This window comes from Myodes glareolus, chromosome 15, assembly GCF_982192425.1.
Source record: "Myodes glareolus chromosome 15, mMyoGla1.1, whole genome shotgun sequence".
NCBI classification, from domain to species: Eukaryota; Metazoa; Chordata; class Mammalia; order Rodentia; family Cricetidae; genus Myodes; species Myodes glareolus.
In genome coordinates, this window is record NC_142040.1 from 62399654 (window position 1) to 62423135 (window position 23482).

A 23482-nucleotide genomic window follows, 5' to 3' on the forward strand; every position below is an offset into this window, starting at 1 on the left:
TCCACCCACTGAGACGATGGGCCTGATCTAATGGGAGCTCACCAAGGCCAGCTGGACTGGGAGAGATGGAGCATGTGATCAAAATGGACACACTGAACGTGGCTGGCAATGAAGGCTGACTGAAAAGCCAAGGACAATGGCATTGGGACTTAATTCTACTGCATGGACTAACTTTGTGGGAGCCTGGTTTGTTTGGATGTTCACCTTGAAAGACCTGTATGGATGGGGGAGGACCTTGGACTTCCCATGGGGCAGGGAACCCTGACTCCTCTTAAGACTAGAGAGGAAGGGGGAGGTGGGGAGGGGAAGGGGGGAGGGGGAGGGAAAAGGAAGGCGGGGAAGAGGTGGAAATTTTTAATAAGTAAATAAATTAAAAAAAAAAACTTCCATTTATTTTGCTTCCTTTCAAACTTGTGCTTCTGCACTCTACATATAGTACACAATAATAGTACAGCGAAGTTCCCGACCAGAAAACAAGATCCCTAACTATTTCATATCCACTGTAGAGGAAAGGACATGGAGTACTCTCGATTTCATGTTATTATTGACTTGTATTATAAAAAGCATCACAATTGCAGTTTTTGCTTCAGACAAGAAATAAAGAATCCCATCTTCACTTTAATTCTTGTTTTCCAATCGCAGTTAATGACTACGTGATTCAGACAATCTTATAAAGTTTAATAATATGTAATGTGCTCTATTACTGGTTAAAACCTACTAAATTTTGTGTCTAAAATAAATGAAATCAACATATAAAATACATTAAAAAGTTGTGGGTAAAACTATGTCTCATTTGTTTATGTAAGAGTGTTATTAACAGAAATTCTGCTGTGTAGTTTGTTGTTGTTCTGTTTTGTTTTATTTTGGGGTGATCAGTGAGTTCCTAGTAAGGAGACTTCCTGAACACTGTATCTCTCTAGAGGTCAGGGATCAACTACCTGTAGGTCTTAGAGATGTCCTCAAAGGTAGCCTTTACAAAATTTCCCCGGGTCTCTGTGCAGACTTTGTCTGACATGCAGCAGTAATCAATACTGGCCATCAGCAACAGCTTCTTGTTCTCAGGATCAGGGAGGACGCCAGTGCCTCTGGGTGCTGCAACGACTCACACCATCACAGTACCACAGTGGTCTCTCATCTTTCATAAACTGGTGTGGGGCTTGTCAATCTTTCACCCAAAGTAGTTTTTCTGCACAGGGATAATAGAAATCTTGGTCAAGTTGATGGCCCTTGGAATGGCAGTGTCTTCCTCCTCAGAGCTCTTAACACCAAGATCTAAATGGCCATTGTAGTTTACATTAGTGACAAAGGCCTTGAGACCGATCCACTGGCTTTTGCACTGGCATGATGTTTAGGAGCTCCTCTTTCAGAGATGCACCCAGGAAAAAGTCAATAATCTCGAAGTACTTTAAAGGCAGGGAGAACAGGTTGATCTCCTCCACAAATTTGATTTTCTTGTCTTGACCACTTTGGGGATGGGGACCTCATTCCTTGTTTTTGGCTTTACTTTCATTGGAAAGCCCTTTGATACTCAAACTGTTGCTACAATCCAATCATTTGTGTGGAATAATCATTGATTGTTTAACTATATACAACAATGTGAAGTGAAAATTTGATGACGTGATTTTTACATTTATTTGTCTAGATTCTCTAAACTCTTCTTTCAAATAATTTTATGTTTATTAAAGTACCTACCTAGCAATACTCTAGCAATGATGTGTATGTTAATAATACAAAGTGGATCAATAATCTGTTCATCATGAGTTACATGATATGTTTTCAAGTACGGATATATCAAGAAAGAAAACACTCACCAAAAATGTTCTATTTTTTCACCACCTTCAAAATCCATATAGAGTTCAATAACACAATAAAAAAAACCTCAGCTTCCTCAACAAAATAAGCTGTGAGTAAGGTCACTTTTCTCTGCCATAATTTCACCACATCTCTTTTCATCTTCTTGATTTTCAAACTGTAGATCAGTAGATTCAGCGGAGGAGTAAGCAGTGTATAAGCCAATGACATCAGTTTCCTGGTGTCTGGTCAGCACCTGGATTTGGTTATAAGTTATGTCAGCCATGCAATAGAAGAGGGTGACAGACGTGAGATGAGAGGAACACGTGGCAAAAGCCTTCTGCCTCCCTGTGGTTGATGGCATCCTCAGGATGGCAAAGAGAATTCGAGTCTAAGACAAGAGTATCAAGACAAAGGGTACCATGATAATTAAAATCGTGCCTGTGAAGGCATAAACTTCAAACAGGAACATGTCTGCACATGCAAGCTCCAGCACCGAAGGAGTCTCACAGAAGAGTGGTTAATTTTCCTGTGACTATAGTAGACCACCCATGTGGTCTGCACCGTTGCTACCATGATCTCTGATATCCATGAAAATATCACTAGTTTCACGAAGACCCTTTTTATCATAATCGCCTGTCAGACAGAGGATGGCAGATTGCAGCAAACCAGTCTTAAGTCATTAACCCCAGGAGAAAACACTCAGTCCCACCAAAGAGAAGAATGAAATACATCTGGGAAAAAAACAACCCCAAAGGAAATTGTTGCTTTCTCAGTAGTCAGGACCATCAGCAATTCAGATGTGATGGCTGCACTGAAACTCATTTCTACTGTTGATAAATTCCACAGGAACAGGTACATGGGATGTGCAGACTCTGGTCCGGAAAGATAATGGTGATAATAAAGACAATTGGAGCAAACTGTGGGACCACTGGCTGTGAGACCAGTATTTACCATACTGTTTGTTCTGACTTTTTGGAATGCATTTTCTCTGGAGGGATACCTTGCCCAGCCTAGAAATGTTGGGGAGGGCTGTGGTCCCACCTCAAAGCAATGTGCTAGAACTTGTTGACTCTCTCTGTGGAGTGGATAGGGGGTGGGAGATGTGGGGACAATGTGGAGGTAGCAGGATGAGGGGAGGGAGTGGAAAATAAAATTGGCATGTAAAATGAGAAAAGATAGCATTTTAATAAATTAAAATAAAATAAATATAAGTAAAATAAATAATAACTATGGAGGGAACAACTAGAATCATGCAATTTATGTTTACTTTAAATTATATTATGAGTTTTTCCAGTACTGTATAACTTGCAGTAGAAAACTGACAGTATTTTATATATTTAAGAATACATTATTCATCCAGAATTCTTCATTTCTCCTTTTATATTTGAATGATTGATTATTGCAAGTATGTAGCTACTCCTCATATTAACAAATGGCATTTTTGTGAGGAAGATCTCTTTTATTATAGTCTGACAGAATTCCTGTGGCAAATGCTGACTGGAGCTTAGATCATGACTTCTTTCTTATATTTTATGCCCCAAGAACAATACAGAGCTCTGCTACTGCTGCAAGGATGTTGATTGACAGCTCTCTGGCCGATTTCATCCTCTTTAGTTTTTCTGCCTTTTCTGAATTCCAAAGACAAATGTTTGGGGCTTACTTGGTTATTTACTTGATACTCTAAACTCTTAATATAAGTCAGCTAAGATCTATAGGTCATTATTCATTTGAGTATATTATTTTGTTTTTAAGGAATTGATTCTGTTAGGAAATTTTAGACATTTCTTCTTAAGAAGCATGTTTGAGATGGATTTTTGGAAAAGGATATGCCATAGTCTGAATATGTTGTTTCATAAGGTAACCTGTGTGACAACTAAATAGGACTCACCTATGAGAGCACAGTGTGATGACTTCTTCATATAATTTATAAGACAAGACTTGTTGGTGTCAAGAGAAGTCTTTTCTTAGAGTTTGTAAAGTACTCATGAGGTTTCTTTCCAAAAAAGGATATGAATTTCCCTCGATTTCAGAACACTTGAATTTGTGTTTTCATTGATACTATTGGTATTGATTTCTGCCTAGAAAATAGGAATGCCTAGCATAGACCAGAGTCAAAGGTTCAGAAGAAGCAATGCTGATTAACTTTTCAAGGAGAGTCACAGAATAACTGTTCGTCTCTGACAAGGCTTTGTCAAAAGAGCAAAAGAAGGATTCCAACCAAAACTGGTTAAGGAAAACATTATATTTACTGAAATGTCTTAGAAATAAATGAACAATGAGTCACTTACAGAATCATGGATAACTTAAAGGCAAATTTACTGAGAAGTGCATCGCAGATTGGAATGCTTCCTGAGAACTGTTTCCCTGGATTTCCCTATGACTTACAAGCAGCTTATTTTAAGTTTGAGATTTCTAAGTGTTGAACATTTTACTGAACATTTGAGTGTTTAAAGTCTTCGTCTTCTCTCCAGGTTAAAATTTGGAGGAAATAACAACAGAGAATACTGTGAAATATTTCAAAAAGCAAAAACAGTTGAAATAAGGACATTGACATCTTTTGGCACAAACATTGAGTGTTACTAATAACTCTGTTTCCTGCTGGTATAGAACAGAAAACAATCATGATAAAATTGGAATCTAATTTGCTCTTTATGTATAATTAATACTCTAAAAAGTCCTTCATAATTCAAAGTTCATTAGAATTATGTAACCTATTTCATTAGTCTAATTATGAATATGAACTTCATTTTAGCAATATTTGTCTGTTTCAAAGCCCTTGCTCTTCTATAACATTCAAAAATATAACAAGACACCATCAGGTTGGCTGAAACTACTGCTTTCAGTAATACAATTAAGCTTAAAATCGTAGAATAGCATTTTAATAATTTCTAAGATATTTTTAATTTATACTTCTTTTTCATCTTTCACTTCATTGTTAGATAATTTAGCTCATGAGTACTTCCTAACCTATCATTTACCGAAGTGAATTTCTTTTCAAACAAGTAAAATAAATACTCCCACAATACCCTTTCTTTCCTCAGTAATGTATAGAGTTTTAACTTATAACCTCTTGTACTGGTTTCTATTTCACAGTTCAGGTTCACCTTCTTATTTAGCTTCTTTAGGATCACGAATCATAGGCTCAAAGACCTTTAATTATGGCTAGAATCTACTTATGAGTGAGTACATACCATATTCCTCTTTTTGGGTCTGGGTTACCTCACTCAGTAAATCGTTTTCTATTTCCATTCATTTGCATGCAAAATTCAAGATGTCATTGTTTTTTACCGCTGAGTATAACTCTAATGTGTATATGTTCCACACCTTTTTTTAACCATTCTTCTATTGAGGGGCACCTAGGCTGTTTCCAGGTTCTGGCTATTACAAATAGTGCAGCTATGAACATAGTTGAACAAATGCTTCTGTAGTCTGATTCACAGTTCATAATTTTGTTTTCTGAAAAAAACTTCACATCCTACAGTAAATCTGTGATCTTCTAGTATGGGCAATGATTTACCCAGAATGGCTTCCTTAGTCATTTTCTGAGTTCAGTCCTTTTTGTAGCTTCGGTGATTTGGAGGGCCAGAACAATCCAAAGGTCAATTGAGAAATCTAGTGTGGATGATTAACTATGTAAAGTCCCTTCAATTCCTTCATTGTTTTCTTCCTACAGTCTACATCCCAGGTGGATTTTCCATTTACTGAAGATATTTTTTTCTATTCGGCTGCAAAGAGGGGATTACAATCTATTCAAAGAAAACAAAACAAAACAAAACAAAACAAAACAAAACAACAACAACAAAAATCCCCTTGCCCTGAGAGGAAGACTTGATCCTCGTTCTCCATCAACATTCTCAGCACCTTTGTTCTTGTTTCCTTAATGTAAGAAGACAACAAGTTTGTTTGTTTTATATTGCTAGTTTTACTGGATACAATGACAGTTTAATATGCTTTCATACTAAAAAATTCTTTGTAATGTTTATAGCATAACAATTCTTAAGAGACACTGAATTAATACAGGTACTGTAATCAGATGAGAGTGAACACATATGTAGAAGTGAATATTTACTACACTAAATATATTACTATAATAGATATGTATTATGATATTTATTATATTTCTCTGGAATTACAGAGTTCCCAATATGATGCCTGCTTCCATCATCTCTTTGTGATTCTTCTTCTTCCACGATACTCTAGAGAGCCTTTGCAACTCTTTGTGTCAAAGGAAAAGAAAAAGAAAAGAGAAATGAAGGAGAAAAAAAAGAAATAGGCTTCTCTTATTTTGTCTTTCTTATTTATTTCTCTAGGTCCTCATCTACACATAATGGGGAAAGTGAATATTTACAATATACGGACTGCAGGCCTAATAATTGCAGAGAAAACTTTGTTAGGCCCATGTAAAATGAATGAACACAGGCTCTATAAAATGCAGCTTTCTAGTCCTTAGGGTCGGTACTATAAAAAATCTGCATAATTCTCAAGACTCTATTTTGTTTATAATGATAATCCTCAGATACTCATTATTTTAATGTCATAGAAGGCCAACAATTGAACAAGGTTACACAGAAAATTATTTGTGATTCAAATTCATTTTTAAAGATATTTTCAAATTGAGGCTATATGTACACATTTTGGATAAATACCAATAAAAGTGTTTGTGAATGGCTAAAGAATACATATTATATGTAAAGATAATGAAAAATAAATAAGCTTCATATTTATCAAAGCTGAAATGATAAATTATAGAATTTTGAGGTTAAAAGTCATGGCTAGGCTAAAGGTAATGTCACCTCGTATCTAAAAGAAATTAAGACACTATATCATACTTATTATTCTCTAATTTTGACTATTAAGACTTTTGATGTGTATAAGGGAAAGGCCCTTAGATTAAGCTAATATTAAAAAACTAAAGAAATTCTCATGCTTTTAGATAAGTAAATGTTTGTAAGATAAATGAATATAGTTTCCATAAAAGTAACATATATCACTAAAAATATAGTGTATGTAATCACACTTACATATATAAATAATATGCATATTAGATTTATAGCATTGTGTTTAGAGCCCAAAACTATATATAAAATATTGTGGAAAACTTAAATTTATCATTAAGTACAGTACATAACTTTAAAAGATTTATTAAAACTAGACATAATTTTAGAAACTTCTCAGAACAATCATGATTCACATGTTATGAGGGTCATTTCACTGAGAGATATATTATAATTCTTTCTTATAACACTATTATAAATACCAGCTTTTTGTTGAAATCTACTTTATTAGGTGATCTGTAACTTTGGGTAGGGAATTCTAATATGATATTTTTTAAATTAAGGTTCAAAACCACGATATTTTGTTAAGTGGACATGTAAATTTTGGAGGGTCTAAGATAGAAATCTTCAGGCTACAGGCTACATAACTGCAGAGAGAACCTTGTTAGGTCTGTGTAAAATGCGTGAACATAGGATCTTTAAATGCTGTGCAGACAGCCGCCAAGCAGAGAAAGGGCTTCGGAGATGACTGCCTTAGGAGCTCTGGAGCACACAGGCTGAAGGGTAATTTTAATTCAAAGACTGTAGCTTTCTTGATATTAAGAAGATAACTTACCAGAACTACTAGGAAGTAACTACATGGTTCAGAAGCTAATTGTTATTTTTCAAGTGTATTTTCTGCTGGGTTAGCAATGAATGTTGAAATGGACCTAATTTACTCCTCTTAGGGTTTTACAAATGTGTGATTGCGTGTATTAGATATTAAATATTAAAGTATAAGATAGCAGCCTAAATATAATAATAAACTAATTCACATATTAGCAAAACTACCTGTGACAAATATGTAGATGTCTTTACAGATAACAAACTAATGATTATGTCTGAGCCTTAATAAATTCAATGTCAATGAAGGAAAGGATTTGAATAGTAAACATTTTAAGAGGTACATATGCAGGAGTTATTGCTATGTCTCAATAGCTCTTCTGTTTTCCTCATAATGGATCCTCTAATTATTTTATGAATAAATAGCTGCAAACTCAGAGAGGATCTCACAATCCACAAGGTATCTTAATTATGTAGCTCAGTTCTCACATGTAATTGATAGGAGAAATGCTGAGTAAAATGTATCCTTTCTTTATTTCCTTTTCCTCCTGATAATTTTAACAAGTACACAAAGATTAATCATCCAACACTCCTCATAAAGCCTGAAGAGGAAACTGCAAAACTGAATAATGTAAACAAGGTCTCCAAACTTCTTTCCCTTCCAAACCCTATAATTCTAGTTTGCTCTGCAAATACAAGACATGTCTACCTTTTAAATTCATGGTTGTTTTTTTATTATAACCCTAATGGATGCAGAATTAGATATATTACATTCTACTTATTCATTATTCTTGATAATGAACTTTAAGCTTCAGAACATTGACTAGAGAAAGTTAACAAACTTCTGTCATACTGCCAACTAATGTGGTCTTGACCTCAGACCACAGTATCACAAATCCTGTTTTATTTACCATTCTGAGCATTCCATTCAAAAAACACCTACACAAATTACAAAACAGAAAAGTCATGCTTGGGACTTTTGAGACTGTGGATGAAATGCTGCTAAAAGTCTTGAATAGTTTCATCATGTGTAACTTTGGATGAGCAGAACATTTCTTGTTGTATGTTGATGCGTGAAACTGATTACTAACCTTTTAACTAATATGAAATGACTTATTTTGTGGGGATACACTTCCAAGTTTTCTCTTCTTCATAGACTTCTCAATATTATAAATATTACACTTTGTAGAAACTCATTAATTGTGATCTAACACCCTCACAAATTTAAAACATTTGAAATTAAAATATGAATAAAATACATAAGATTTAGGGATTGTAATTGATACACCTAGCAAAATTAAACAATCAAAATCAGAATATGTGCATTAACATAGAATTGCTTAAAACCTTTTAGCACAAACACAGTTTATAATAAAATGTATATTTAATGTACATACAAATGAACTCAGTGTACACATGATATTTTGCAAAATTCCAACAAAAATATGACAGTATTTGCCTGCAGCGTTGTATACTGTATATCAATGGTAGCTTTTTCTCATGGTTATGTGATTAGTTCCTTGTGTGTTACAACTAAGTATTACTATCAAACATAACACTAGACTGAAATTCAAATTTTGAGTATGCTTTCATACCACCATAAATTTATAAAACTCTATGTCAAATGTTTATATGTCAGGAGTTTAATAGTGTTGATAAAAAAGTGAAAGTACCAGAAAAATGAAAGATGTCCTTTAATGAGGTAGCTATTATTTATTTTGAATATTTAAGTAATTTAATTTCAAAATACCACAGCTATGGCCAAGATATCTTTTTTCTGTACTGTTGGTTTTATCTAAATCTCAATCATTTGGTTTTATCAATAAAGACTTGGGTGCCAGATGCTGGTGTGAAAACCTGCAGGCTCAAGAAGCAGAAAAGCACATGTCTGACCTTCCTCCACTGTGGACTTCCCCAAAAGAGCCTTTATTCGAAGTTGTTTCAAACAAAATTCCTCAAATTGAATATGCCTTCCTCTACTACCTGTGCATCTCTGTATCCATCCTCATGATTCCCTCTTATAATCACAGGTTGATTCCTGTCAGCTGCTTGCTTTCTCTCCCTCTTGACCTAGGGTTGACTTTACTTAATTCTGTTTAAAATATCCCAGAAGAAAGCTCTTGAATTAAAGTGTGTGTTAAAGATGAGTTCACGCAACAGCATTAAAGAGATTTCTCTAATAAATATCACAATCTCAGGTTTTACAGTGTGATCACATACATACCTTGCAACATTTCCTTCCTTTTGTCTAATTAAAAAGGACAAGTTTTACCTGTACTCCACAAAAATTGGAAAGCTTAAAGGAAATGAACAGCTTTCTGGATAAACATCACTAATCAAAATTCAATCAAGACCAGATTAACAAATTAAACAGGCTGAATAAATAGAAATAATCATCAAAAATCTCCCAACCAAGAACAACCCAGAACCAGATGATTTGAGCTCAGAATTCTACAAGATTTTCAAAGAACTAATACCAATACTCCTCAAATTGTTCCACACAATAGAAACAAAAGGAACACTGCCAAACTCTTTTTATGAGGCTACAATTATCCTGATGCCCCAAATTCAAAAAGACATTACTTATAAACACTTTTAGTAATGTAGCAGGATACAAGATTAACTCAAAAAAATCAGTAGCCCTCCTGTACACAGATGATAAATTGGCTGAGAAAGAAATCAGAGAAACATCACCCTTCACAATAGCCTCAAAAGCATAAAATATCTCAGAGTAACTCTAACCAAACTAGTGCAAGAATTTTATGAGAAGAACTTTAAATCTTTGAAGAAAGAGATTGAAGAAGACACCAGGAAGTGGAAAGATCTCCCATACACTTGGCAGGTACAATTAACATAGTAAAATAGGCAAACTTAACAAAAGCAGTCTATAGATTCAATGCAATGCCGATCAAAATCCCAGCAAAATTCTTCACAAACCTCAAAAAAATGGTACTCAACTTCATATGGAAAAGAAAAAAAAAAACCTCAGTATAGCCAAAATAATCCTGTACAATAAAAAAACTTCTGGAGGCATCACAATCCCTGACTTCAAACTCTACTACAGAGCTACAGTACTGAAAGCAGCCTAGTATTGGCATAAAAACAGACAGAAGGACCAATGGAACCAAATTGAAGACCCATATAATAATCCACACACCTTTGAACACCTGAGTTTTGACAAAGAAGCAAAAAATATCAAATGGAAAAGGAAATCATATTTAACAAATGGTGCTGGCATAACTGGATATCAACATGTAGAAGAATGAAAATAGATGCATTTCAATCACCATACACAAAATTCAAGTCAAAATGTATCAAAGACTTCAACATAAAGTCAGCCACATTGAACATCATAGAAGAGAAACTGGAAAGTACACTTGAACGCATTGGCACAGGAGACCACTTCCTAAATATGACCCCAGCATCACAGACACTGAAAGAAACAATTAATAATTGGGACTTCCTAAAACTGAAAAACTTCTATAAAACAAAGGACACGGTCAACAAGGCAAAATAGCAGCCTGCAGAATGGGAAAAGATCTTCACCAGTCCCACATCTGAAAAGTATGATCTCCAAAATATACAAAGAACTCAAGAAATTTGTCATCAAAAGAACAAATAACCCAATAAAGAAATGGAGTACAGACCTACACAGAGAATTCTCAACAGAGGAATCTAAAATGACTGAAAGACACTTAAGGAAATTATCAACATCCTTAGTCATCAGATAAATGAAAATCAAAACAACTCTGAGATTACATCTTACACCTGGAAGAATGGTCAAGATCAAAAACACTGATGACAACTTATGCTGGAGAGATTGTGGGGTAAAGGGAATACTCCTGCATTGCTCGTGGGAGTGCAAGCTGATACAGCCTATCTGTATGGCAATTTTTCAAAAAGTTAGGAAACAACCTTTCTCAAGACCCTGCAATACCACTTTTAGGCACATATATATATGTATGTATGTATGTATGCCTAAAGGATGCTCAATCATACCACAAGGACGTGTGCTGAACTATTTTTTGGCAACATTGTTTGTCATAGCCAGAACCTGGAAATGACCTAAATGCCCCTCAACCAAGGAACGGATAAGGAAAATGTGGAACATTTACACAACGGAGTCCTACACAGCAGAGAAAAATAATGACATATTGAAATTTGTAGGAAAATGGATAGAGCTAGAAAACATTATATTGAGTGAGGTAACCCAGACCCAGAAAGACAATTTATCATATGTACTCACTCATTTTTAAACACGGCACAAAAAAAACCAACCTACAAATCACAATCCCAGAGAACCCAGACAACAATGAGGACCCTAAGAGAGACATACATGGATCTAATCTACATGGAAAGAAGTAAAAGACAAGATGTTCTGAGTAAATTGGGAGCATGGGGACCATGGGTGAGGGCTGAAGGGGAGAAGCAGGTAGCAGAACAGAGAAAAAAAAGTAGATCAACAGAATAAAAAATACACATAACAGTGAAGAAAAGAGAAAAAAGACAGATTTTAACTCTAACACGATAAAATTATTTCTAAAAATGAAGCTATTTCTCTCCCAAGCTTTCCACAATGTCTAGTTTGGCTGTATTCAGCAGTTTTAGGATTAAGTATTTTTGAGGTCAAAGTTCTGTAAAATGTTCATGTCAGTCTCATATGAAATTAGCAATTTGGATGTCCTGAGCAGTTTGTAGTCCAAAACTGATCTTTGGATGGTTTTTGGAGGCAAGCGGCAGTCACTGAGTAAAAATGGATTCTGATGCTAGTCTGAGGCCCTGGGTAAGGATTTCAGAAAGGTCAGTTGGAAGTGGGTAATATTACTTTCCTAATTTATTCTTTTTTTTTGGAAAATTTTCTCTTGATACATCATCATTTTTCTTCAGATATTACACTTGTCCAGGGATTTCTGGTTTCTTTAGCTGGATGCTTTTACTCTCCTGAAAAGATAAATGCAAAACACTGCCCAAATCCTAACTTTAAATTTTTATTTGTTTGTTTCTGTTTTTGTGGGGGTTTTTATAACTTTTCTAGGGCAAAATATTTAAATATTTTTGACAATAGATATAGTATTATCTTTTAAAAAGTATTATCTTTAAATTAAAAAATCTTTCGAAGTTTTGAGAGTAAGTATATCATAGCATGTGGATAAATATATCTATATTTCCCTTTCTCTTTATATTCAAATTCAAAGCTTAATTGTATTTATTTTTAGATCATAAAGACATTCACTTTGAATTTTTGCCTGCCTATTGAAAGCAGCATTTAAGTTTAAATCACTGTAATTCTTATACACCTACTACTGCCTCCTTAGTGTTGGGATTAAAGGTGTGTGCCTCTCAAGTGCTGAGATTAAAGGTGTGAACCACCACATGCCTATGAATTCCTTATAATAGTAATTCTCATAGAGTTCTCTTGGTTTGATTTGGTTCTCCTTATTTTTTAGTGTTAAGGAAAAATTTCAAATTTTTAAAACTTTAAAATCTTTAAAATCACACTTTCTGATTTATTCTGAATCTGTTCCAAGGAAAATCTTAATATTCTAGTCATAATTAAACATGAGGCGAAGTTGTCCACTATTGCATTATTTTCAGACATTTTGTCTGTCTTGCCTGTGCGAGCTATATAAAATTTGATGTCTTTGCTAAGTTTTACTAGGTTTTGACATTTCCCCACACACATCTCATGACCAGGGATCTTTGTGACTGATCTGCCAGTTAGTAGTTTTCCATTTTGATGATCATGTAAATATACCATTGCACAGGAACCATGAATTGGAGAAGACAGACATTTCCCTTTCTAACACGAAATTAAGACATATGGTTAAACAAAACTCATTCTTTTTATTTCATGCCTTTAGGCAGTAAGCCTTTGGTAATGTCAGTTGGAAATATTAATTTTTTTCATTTTTTTATGTTTGATCAAATAAAAGGCATTTGTTTGTCCTTACAAGTTATTTTGGATTGAATGACCAAGCTCTCTGATGAACTGTCTCCTCTCTTTATTCAGAAGGTATCTGGTGTTCGGACCTAATCTTTATCAATCTTGATGGTATCCATAGCTTTTCCTCTTCTGCAGAAACAAAGGAAAAGCTCTTCCCCAAAGTACCACATATTACAGTTTCCACTGAGTTCAATGCATCTTTACAACGTGTTTGCTGATTTATTTTAACGGTTTTTCCTACTATACCACGCTTCTCCTAGTCATTGTTCCTATTTCATTAGCATTTAAAATGCTAAAGTTAATAAAATATTGTGCAAACTATTTCTTGTGGTCTTCATTACCTCTTTTGTTTACTTAGCATATCTCCTAAAGTACAGTTAATTGTTTCTATAACAGCTTGTCCTGTAGGACTGTGTGGTATACTTTTAATAAGCGTAATGCTGTAATATGCAAAAAAATCTTTCACTTTACTAGAAATATGTTGGAGCAATGTCAGTCTTAATTTGTACAGGTACACCCATAATAGTCAAAGCTTCTAATAAATGTGTAATTATAGAATCAATCTCTTAAAGCAGTTGCTCATTGAAATTCTAAATATGTACCTGTGGTATAATTTGCAACGTTAATTTTTCAAACTCTGCAAAATGAAAAGCATCCATTTCCCAAATTCTGTTTCTCTGAGTACCTTTTAGGTTACTTTCTACAAGTAATATAGCTTGGTTATGCAGAAAGAAGTATGATCTTTCCTAAATATTTCCTGGGCTTGTGACGAATGGTAGAAAAGCTTTCATCTAATTTATGTTGCTAACATGATGCTTCTTATGAATTTCCAAGCTATCAATTCCTATTGGTAACTGATGAATTTCATAATTATCTTATGCTACAGTGCTTGGTAGACATGAATGGCATAGATTTATTCAATGAATCATAGGGGCTTTGAGCCACTTTTTTTTTAAACTGCCTTTCCTAATTTATTTGCAATTGTATAGAATTGGAGTTGATTTTGTATATTTGATCTGCATTTTCATCTTTATTTGCATGCTTTTTGAAACAACTGTTGAATGACTTAGATGAAGTACAGTGATCACTGTAACATCTTGCTTCTTGATACTTTTTTGTTACTGTCACACAGTTTTAGTGATTTTTTATTAGCTTTATCAGATTTTTGAATAGGACAAATATATAAAACATTTCAATTAAAAGTTAACTTCAATTAGTCTCCTCAATATCCAACTAAGAAAAGCTTTGCAGGGAAACACATTAAGAGACGTAAACTTCCCAATCCTTCAAAACTGACCCAACTTGAATCTGATAATGCTGAAACCAGGAACTTGAAAGTATTCCTGTAATATAAAATGGAAAGAAAAAGAATTAAGAAGAAGGAAGAAAGAAAGAAAGAAAGGAAGAAAGGAAGGAAGGAAGGAAGGAAGGAAGGAAGGAAGGATTCCTGTGTTACATAAAACCCATGGAAAAGAAAGAAAGAGAAAAAAGAGGCTTGATTATGTTACTTAGAGCTACCAGGTTGCAGAACTGGGCAGAATATGGAAAGACCCAATGATAGCACATCCTGTAGGTTTTCAGCTTTCTCGGAAATTTTTCTTAAAATTGGCCATTTCATAAAGACGGTCTATGAAGATAATGCAAACATTCAAACAAGTCAATTTCTCAAATATTACTTTCCTTCAAGACTTGTGATGACATTTGACTTAAAAAACAGTATCTGGAATTTGCTCAAATTTAACTAAATGAACTTGAGTGAAGGGAAGAAATATTTCACAAGTCTCAGTTTCTCATCTAGTAAATTGAATAATACTGACTTTCCCAAGCTTTTTACTTAAAATTGTTTATATATATATATATATATATATATATATATATATATATATATATTTCATAGTCTTCTAAATATCAAATGTCAGTGCTAGGCACTGTTTGAAATTGAGCAACCCTTCTTAATATTCTCAAACTGTTTTAACTTGAAACCAATGTGAATATTGTTGATGATAAAATGTCTTGGAAACTTTAATAAAATAACAATGCTAGTGTGGCTTTAGCTGGGGGAGTTATGCTCTATTGATGTAGTTCTGAAATCATTTACAGCAACAGAATTTTGTACCATCTTTTGGCAAATCAGAAATTCAGATTGTTTAAAGTTGGCAAGGGCTTAGACTCCCTTAGTGCCTGGAATGAGAAAGAGAGCCATAATATGAATACAAATTTGTATTCTTCAAGATGAAGTGGATCACTATCAACAGCAATAAGGACAAAAAAAAGACACAAGATATTAGTTGCCAACCTTCAAGAGCAGAATTAGACTGTTAACTGGCATTAATTTGGACTTTAATTTTCCCTTTAACTCCTAGTTTGGGTGACCCTAATTTGGGTGATACTAAACAGAAATGTCCTGTTGCTGCCCACCAAGACTTCTAAATAATGGGAAGTGTTATGTCAGTGTACTTTTATGCCTGTAGATTTGTAATAATTGACTGCAAAGCAATAGAAAACTAATACAATTTCACATAATAAAATCTAGTTTCTCTTCCACTGAGTTGGATATAAGAAAAGCTTATTGCCTTTCTTTCCCCATCACAGCAGTCTGCTGTTTGCAATGCTTACATGCTGAGAGTAATGTTTTTTTATAAATAATTACAAACATTTGTATAACTCTTTTAGCAGCTCATACCATTTGAATGAGAAATACTCACAAATTTTCAATATTGTATTGCACAGATTAAGATGTTCTTAAAAGCACAGTGATTTACTACTTGAAATACTTCTTGAACCTAGAATGGCTCTTTTTCTACTTGATGATAAAAGCCTCAAATTCCAGACAAATAAAGAGGATTTTAAGACAAAAATATAGAATTCTCTCTACCTCTAATCTATTCCTGTTGACATTTTATTCTTATTTGTAAATTATTCAAGGAGAGATCACAAGGGTGTATAGATGTATACAGTTTAGATTGGTAATAAAATGGCAACATCAGTCTACATCAGAGAAGACAATGGACATTGAAGAAACTCTATATCAAGTTTACTTTCTTTGTGGCAAATGTTAGTCACTGGGCAAGAAACAGCCCTTGCCTAAATGGTAACAGTATGCCATCCAAATAGAACAAACAGAACACAAAAGAAAGTGACTGCTGAGCTTTGCTAAGACAAGGTAACTCTTCAGATTAGCCTGATGCACAGAAATATCTGTCAAATATTCTAGTCCTGAAAGCCAAAAACATGGATGAGCCAATGTTACATAGGAACCTTGAGTGACTGTCCAGGCAGCCAGCTGTTTCTGTCATTTCTCACATCTTTGGAAGTTGCTTGTTTGCACTAGCTGTTAATTCACATAATATTTCTTTATAGGTTCTCTGATGGAGCTGAGGACTAAACAGTTTGTTTGTTAACAAATTCATAAAAGCAACTCACAAAAGAAATGTAAAGTGTATAATACATAAAGTGTAAAGTGAAAAATGAGTTGTATATGTATAAGTGTACATTAAAAAAAGTTTTGAGCTGGTAATACAAATTAGGATAGAAAGTGAATTAAGTACAACTCTTTAGATTCAACAAGACAGAATATATAATGGAGTACTTTCTCTGAATTCTTTAAATGCAAATGGACTGGAAATTGTTAATGTAATTCTTCTTTTTTTCTTTTATTGATTTTTATTGAGCTCTACATTTTTCTCTGCTCCTCTCTGTGCCTCTCCCTGCTCCCTTCAGCCCTCCCCCAAGATCCCCATGCTCTCAATTTACTCAGGAAATCTTGCCTTTTTCTACTTCCCATGAAGATTAGATCTATGTAACTCTCTCTTAAGTGTCGTCATTGTGTCTAAATTCTCTGGAATTGTGGTTTGTAGATTATATTTCTTTGCTTTATGTTTAAAAATCACCTATGAGTGAGTACATGTGATAATTGTCTCTCTGTGTCTGGGTTACCTAACTCAAAATAATATTTTCTAGCTCTATTCATTTTTCTGTAAAATTCAAGATGTTGTTACTTTTTTCTGCTGTGTAGTACTCCATTGTGTAAATGCACCACATTTTCCTTAGTCATTCTTCAGTCAAGAGGCATTTAGGTCATTTCCAGGTTCTGGCAATGACAAAGAATGCTGCTATGAACATGGTTGAGCACATGTCCCTGCACAATTGAGCATCCTTTGGATATATACCCAAAAGTGGTATTGCTGGGTCTTGAGAAAGGTTGCTTCATAATTTTCTGAGAAATCGCCACACTGGCTCCAAAGGGGCTGTACCAGCTTACATTCCCACCAGCAGTGCATGACTGTTACCTTTTCTCCACAACATCTCGAGCGTAAATTGTCATCAATATTTTTAATCTTGGCCATTCTTAGGTGAATGATGGAATCTCAGAGTTATTTTGATTTCCATTTCTCTGATGACTAAGGATGTTGATAATTTTCTTAAGTGTCTTTCAGTCATTTTATTTTACTTATTTTTTTAAATATTTATTTATTTATTATGTATACAATATTCTGTCAGTGTGTCTGCCTGCAGGGCAGAAGAGGATATCAGATCTCATTTCAGATGGTTGTGAGCCACCATGCGGTTGCTGAGAATTGAACTCAGGGCCTTTGGAAGAGCAGGCAATGCTCTTAACCACTGAGCCATCTCTTTCAGTCATTTTAGATTCCTCTGTTGAGAGTTCTCTGTTTAGGTCTGTACTCCAATTTTTTTATTGGATTGTGTTTTCTTTTGATGACCAATTTCTTGAGTTCTTTGTATATTTTGTAGATCAGACCTCTGTTAGTGAATATCTCTACTAAATGATACATAGGTAACTTTACATAATGTTTATATATAGTTGTTTATAGAATATATAATATTAAAATATATGAGTTTAATTTAGACAGTATTTATGTGAATCACCATATGCATGACCAGTATTTAGTGTGCAAGTTAAAAACCAAGTAGTTCTGTAAAGATATTTATATTGGCCATTATCTGACTATTACTGGAGTCAATATAATCACTTTTTCTGCTTTTAATGTGACTTTTATTAATGGAAAAGGATACCTACCTGTTTAAAAGGAGTTGGAAAAAAATCTCTTTTGTTTGTTTGCTTGTTGTTTGTTTTTGACAAAGAGAAGAAATACTGAGAAAAGAGAAATCCAAAATAAAATGCCTACAGGGTCGTCTCTATGTCTATAGTATATGTGATACTATTAACACAGTATTTTTCAAGACATTTTAGCATACATTCAAATAAAAACATAGCTTGGTTTATGTTTAAATTTGAAATGATCTCATTAAATCACAAACTATTGAGTGGTTTAGATTTTTTGAGTGTTTACTGTCGGACTATGTAATTGCTCTTTTAAAAGTAATTAGTGTGAGAGCTCAAATTGTTAGCAGGTTTATTTTAAAAAGAACATTCTTCCTAATGTTATGAGTTATTGTTCAACAGCTTTTACTTGAGAAAATAGATAATTGATTGTCACTTGCAATCAGTACACACACCACCAAATTGCTAAACTTAATTTTATGGATGGCAGATAACACTGGGTACCTGCATTTGCTTTTTTGGGTTTGTTTTTGTTGTTGTTTTGCAAAACAATATTTTTATCAAACTTAAAAAATATCTAAATTCAATATTTATTCCTCTATATTTACATGCCCACAATAATCAGGATGATTTATTTGAAAGTTATAGAAGATTTACAACTTAGGACAAGGAAATCTATCACCTTTGTTAATAAAAATGCCAGTTTAAATGTCAGGAATAAAATAAGCTTGAAGTCTTAGCCTCTCCTGTGAACCACAGAAGCACATATTTCTATCATTGCTGTTGATCTCAGAAGCTCCTATTCTTTTTAAACTACATTCCCATGATAATTTTGACTTTTGCTGGCATTGCTGATGTTGCATGGATTAAACTGTAATGATTAAAGAACAATTGGAGGTGCCAAGACAAATTTTGGGAACTTTAATGCAATTAATATAAAATTATATGTTAAAATTATCTAGTAGATTAAGTTATTTTATTGAAGAATGATACAACAATGCAGAGTAAAGAGAAATAAATGCAAGTTTGGCCTATTTCTTTTGCAATTATAAATAAGTTACATTTCTCCCTTTTCTTTCTTCCTAATAAACCTTCTCATATGTGTCCTCTTTTCTCTATTTCAAATTCATGCTCTAATTTTCAATGTTATATAATGCACGTATGTATATGATACATTTATAATGTGCTGATTCTGTATAACATTATTTTTATGTATGCTTTTAGGGATGACATTTTTGTCTTCTTTGAGGAAGACAATTTCTCCTACTCTCAGAGTTTATTAGTTGACTGTAGTCTTTTATGTAGGATTGAGGTATTGTGAGTTTTCTCCCATCCACTTTGACATATCTATTGGAATCATCACTGTTCATCTTGTGTTCAGGCTGTAATGTTGATGAGACTTATGGGTATAGCCTCTGACATTGCTAGGAGGCACAATCTTATATGGAACTATCTGATCTGGTTCATATGACTTTTTGCTTCTCTTCTCCAGTGTTTCTTGATCCTTTAGTATGTGAGTATTTTTATAGATATATCATTGGGACTAAGACTCTCAACTCTGCATTTTGAACAGGGGTGTTTTTGAAGTGATCTCTGTCTCTTTCAAAGAAAAGCTTCTTTGATTAGGGGTAAAGCCTACACTTGCATGTGTGTTTAATCAAGTTTTATATGGTTATTAGGGATTATGGTGTTTTAGTTAAGTATTGGTTGTAGATTCTCCTCTATTATCCATGATTTCACCAGACCTGATTAGTTATGTAGGCCACTAGCACCACGCATGGAGTACTTCTAGTTGAGTATACCTTAAGTTCAATTAGAGTGTTCAAAAACAAGGTATAAAGTATACAGTCCATTATGACATACCTGGTTTTAGTATGCCCTGCACGTCAATAGTGTGTTTATAGTATCACAGCTGGATAGAGTTCTTGCTTGTCTCCCTGCTTTGGAAACTGCATGCTTTATTTTTTCAAATCATGAAAGCTGATCTCACTAGTGAGTGAAGGCTTCAAGTCAGTTCTATTTCAGAGGTCTTTGAGCTCGGCTTCTGATATGTATGGTGTCTTCTTCAAGAGGGACTTACCTTCCACCTCATGGTGACAACCAACAACAGTAGTGATACACTGTTGGACAGCCTTCACGAACAACTCAAAAAGAGGATTCTTATGATGTGGATGAGAATGAACTGATATAAAAATAAGAATGAGCAACAATCATGACTTGCATGATATGAATTCTTGTTAGACAATTTTTCACTCTTGGAGAGAGAATTTTCAGCCTAATTGAGAAAAGTCAATAAAAGTATTTTTGTATATTTATGCGCAGTTACATGCATCATAGATTTGTGAGGTAAATAGATAATAATGAGATTAAGATTTTCCCAGACATCCTTATTGTTATTTTACCATCCTCTTCCACTTCTTTATTTACCCATACCCCATTCCTTTATTTCTCTCCCTAAGGTCCACATATTCCAATTTCTCTGATCATACTGTTTGTATAATGATGTTCCTTCTCTATTGCTCCCCAAACTTCCTTTACTGGCAATTGTCCTATTCTACTTAATTTCCTGATGAATTCAGTTAGTACGTTTGAAGAAACAGAAGACAGAGTCTACGATAGATAACATGTGGTATTTGCTTAATGGGCTTGGGTTACCTCTCTAAGTATGATCATTTATAGGTCCATTCATTTACCTGCAAATGTTGTAGAATATTATTTTAAGATGTATTACGTTTGATTACGCTGTGGAAGATTTGTTTAAATCATGCAAAGGTGTGTTACATTCTTTAATTTGTATTTGTTTAACTCTATGAAGCTTGATTCTTTGCCTGGCAAAAACACCTGAGATCTAATAAAGAGGTGAATGGCCAACAGCAAGGCAGGAGAAAGGGTTAGTGGGGGTAGCAGGCAGAGATAAGAAATAAGAGAAGAAATCTGGGAGGAAAAAGAAGGAGCAAGATTGAACAAGAAGAGAAAGGAAGGACATCTATGGCCAGCCACCCAGATACACAGCAAGTCATGGAGAAAGAAGTAAAGAAGAGTATAAAGAAACAGATAAAGATAAAAGCTCAGAGGCAAAAGATAGCAGGGATAAGGTAAGAAAAGCTGTCCTAAAACAATCCAGGATAAGGCCAGGCATTTATAAGTCACAATAGGCCTCCATCTGTGTGGTGAGGCTATTTGGGAACTGGGTGGTGGGTACCCAAAAGAACAAAGAATAAATAGGGTGAAAAGCAACCAAATTTTTTTTTGGCATTCTAACGTGGGGCTAAAGTAAAAAAAAAAAAAATCTAACAACTTGAAAAGTTCATAGGATGTTTTTCCTTTACAGCTGAATAGCATTCCATAGTATATATGTGTCACATTTTCCTTATCCTTTCATGGATTAAAGAACATTTAAATTGTTTCTCTTTCCTAAAAAGCATGAGTAGAACAGTAGTAAAAATGCCTGTGCCTTAGGATAGTAAGCTCCTGGGGAATATGCCAAATAGTGTTATAACTGGATCTTATGGTAAATTTATCGTTAGTTTTTGAGAATTCTTGACATTTATTTCCACAATGGCTGCACCAACTTGAAATCTGCTAAGAGCCCCGGGTAGTGAAAACAATCCTAAGCTAAAAGAATGCTGTTGGAAAGAAACATTTCATGTCTTATGATTTATCACAGAGCCATAGTAATAAAAGCAGTATTGTACTGGCAAAAAACAAAACAGGTAGTTAATGGTACAAAACTGAAGAAATAAACATCAATATAGGTACCTTCAGTCACTTAGCATTTGATGAAGATGCAAAAAGCTTGAACTGGAGAAAAGAAGCATCTCCAAGAAACGAATATGGAAAAATTGGATGCACACATTTAGAATAACAAAGTTAGTTAATCTGTGTAGTAAGGAGGAGCAGGTCGCGCCCTCCTGCCCCAGAGGAGCACAGGCCCTTGTTTTGTCCCACCTGGCTAGCTTACACCTGAAATAATTACACAGAGACTGTATTCATTTAAACACTGCCTGGCCCATTATATCTAGCCTCTTACTGGCTAACTCTCACATCTTAAGTCAACCCATTTCTAATAATCTATATGTCACCACGAGGTCATGGCTTACTGAGAAAGATTCAGCATGTTTGACCTGGCCAAAAAAAAAATAATAACCAGAATCAACAACCACTGGTCATTAATATCACTTAATATTAATGGACTCAACTCACCTATAAAAAAGGCACAGACTGAGAGATTGGATACAAAAACAGGATCCAACATTCTGCTGTTTACAAGAAACACACCTCAACAACAAAGATAGATATCTACTGAGAGTAAAGGGTTGGGAAAAGGTTTTCCAAGCAAACGGACCTAAGAAACAAGTGGGTGTGGCCATTCTAATATCTAACAAAATTGACTTCAAACTAAAATCAATCAGAAGAGATGGGGATGGACATTTTATACTCATAACAAGACAATTCATCAGGAGAAAGTCTCAATCCTGAATATCTATGCCCCTAATATAAAAGCACCCACTTATGTAAAAGAAAAACTTTTAGAACTCAAGGCAGTCATCAAACCACACACACTAATAGTAGGAGACTTCAACACACCTCTCTCACCAATGGACAGGTCAATCAGACAGAAACTCAACAGAGAAATAAGAGAATTACTAGAGGTAATGAATCAAATGGATTTAACAGATATCCATAGAACATTCCACCCAAATAGGAAAGAATACACCTTCTTCTCAACAGCTTATGGAACCTTCTCTAAAATTGACCACATACTCAGTAACAAAGCAAACATCCACATATACAAGAAAATATTAGTAACCACCTGTGTCTTGTTGGATCACCATGGAATAAAGTTAGAATTCAATAACAATTAGAACGCCAGAAAGCCTACAAACACATGGAAGTTGAACAGTCAACTACTGAATCATCCCTGGGTCAAGGAAGAAAAAAAAAAGAAATTAAAGTCTTCCTTGAATTTAGTGAAAATAAAGACACAACAACTCAAACCTATGGGACACAATGAAAGCTAAGAGAAAAGTTCATAGCACAAAGTGTCCAATTAAAACAAACGGAGAAAGCACACATTGGAGACTTAAAAGCACACATGAAAGCTCTGGGGAAAAAAAGAAGCAG

At 34.3% G+C, this 23482-nt stretch overlaps 1 pseudogene; it reads right to left on the reverse strand.

Moving 5' to 3' along the window:
* Positions 1-1821: 1821 nt before the first annotated feature.
* LOC148119707 (olfactory receptor 10A3-like) lies at positions 1822-20450 on the reverse strand (annotated as a pseudogene).
* Positions 20451-23482: the final 3032 nt, after the last annotated feature.